Source organism: Triticum dicoccoides, chromosome 5A (genome assembly GCF_002162155.2).
Source record: "Triticum dicoccoides isolate Atlit2015 ecotype Zavitan chromosome 5A, WEW_v2.0, whole genome shotgun sequence".
Classification (NCBI taxonomy): Eukaryota; Viridiplantae; Streptophyta; class Magnoliopsida; order Poales; family Poaceae; genus Triticum; species Triticum dicoccoides.
This window is the reverse complement of record NC_041388.1, coordinates 252,235,051-252,237,264: the sequence shown is the minus strand read 5'-3', so window position 1 is coordinate 252,237,264 and position 2,214 is coordinate 252,235,051.

Genomic DNA, 2,214 nt, shown 5'->3' with positions numbered 1-2,214 from the left:
TGTCTTGCCCTCAAAAGGGATTAAACAAATCCGACAGAAATCATAAAGTGACATCTCCTTATGCTCATCATATAAATGAAACTCCACCGTAGGTGGTGAGTTCCTAGAATGAAAATGAAAGTTTTGCACAAAGGTATTTGTGAGTAAGAGATACTGATCGCATTGGTCATGGAGGAAAGCGGTGAGGCCTGCATTGTGAGCTAATTCATGAAAATCTTCATAGATACCGGCTGCTCTCAAGAAATCTTCAGAAGGCCATTCACACGCCCGAATCTCCGTGGTGCGCGGAAAATTATACTTAGGCTTCGGTGCCTTTTCCTTCGAGCTTTGGCTCGATGAGCCCCTCAAAAATCTCCTCATTATTTTTCTGAAACAATCTGAAATTTTTAGTAACTTCAAACAAAAGTGAACCAACTTCAATAAAACTGGTAGCAACTACTCCTACAAGTTCCTAGAGCCTATATCAAGCATTAGAACTACTTGGAACCATATAAATTTGACATGCAAGCTCAAGAACATGGTCACCTATGCAGCACAAATTTGCAAAGAATAAAGCACTAGAACAAAAACTAATTGGACCAATGGAGGAGTCACATACCAAGGAACAATCTCCCCAAGCAGTTTTGCGAGAGGTGCTTTGAGCAAGGAGATCGAAAATCATAGCAAAAGTGGCTGGAACTCGTGCTTGAGTTGGTTTTTCGGGTTTGTGTGAGACAGAGGAAGAAGATGGGTGCTGGGATAAGTGGAGGAGGGCCACCGTGGGCCCACGAGGCAGGGGGGCGCGCCCTATAGGGGGGCGCCCACCACCCTCGTGGCCAGGTGGCATCTCCTCCCGCGGTAATTTTTGCACAGTAAATCCTCAAATATTCCTGAAAAAATCATATTAAATTGGCATGGCATTCTGAGGACTTTTATTTTCGGGATATTTTTATATTGCATGGATAAGTCAGGAAACAGATAGAAAATACTATTTTTACTTTATTTAATATAAATAACATAAAGTAAAAGTGGGGTACAGAAGTTTGTGCTTCTAGTTTCATCCATCTCATGCTCATCAAAAAGAATCCACTAACAAGGTTGATCAAGTCTTGTTAACAAACTCATTCCGATAATCATGAAACCGGAGAAATTTCGAATAACACTAAGTTACCTCAACGGGGATATGCACATCCCCAATAATAAGAATATCATATTTCTTCTTGACAGTAGGAAGAGGAAATTCAAAACCTCCAAATATAATCGATGGAATTTTTCCAATAGAGTTGTTTCTATGAACTTGAGGTTGTTTCCTCGGAAAGTGTGCCGTATGCTCATTACCATTAACATGAAAAGTGACATTGCCTTTGTTGCAATCAATAACAGCCCCTGCAGTATTAAGAAAAGGTATTCCAAGATTAATAGACATACTATCATCCTCGGGAATATCAAGAATAACAAAGTCCGTTAAAATAGTAACGTTTGCAACCACAACAGGCACATCCTCACAAATACCGACAGGTATAGCAGTTGATTTATCAGCCATTTGCAAAGATATTTCAGTAGGTGTCAGCTTATTCAAGTCAAGTCTACGATATAAAGAGAGAGGCATACACTGACACCGGCTCCAAGATCACATAAAGCAGTTTTAATATAATTTCTTTTAATGGAGCAAGGTATAGTAGGTACTCCGGGGTCTCCAAGTTTCTTTGGTATTCCACCCTTAAAAGTATAATTAGCAAGCATGGTGGAAATCTCAGCTTCCGGTATCTTTCTTTTATTAGTAATGATATCCTTCATATATTTAGCATAAGGGTTTGTTTTGAGCACATCAGTTAATCTCCTACCCAAAAAGATAGGCCTAATCATTTCAGCAAAGCGCTCAAAATCTCATCATCCTTTTTCTTGGATGGTTTCGGAGGAAAAGGCATGGGTTTCTGAACCCAAGGTTCCCTTTCTTTACCATGTTTCCTAGCAACAAAGTCTCTTTTATCATAACGTTGATTCTTTGATTGTGGGTTATCAAGATCAACAGCAGGTTCAATTTCTACATCATTATCATTACTAGGTTGAGCATCATCGTGAACATTATCATTAATATTTTTACTAGGTTCATGTTCATTACCAGATTGTGTTTCAGCATCAGACATAGATATATCATTTGGATTATCAGGTTGTTCAGCAATAGGTTCACTAGAAGTTTGCACAGTTCTATCATTTTTCTTCTTCTTCTTTTTA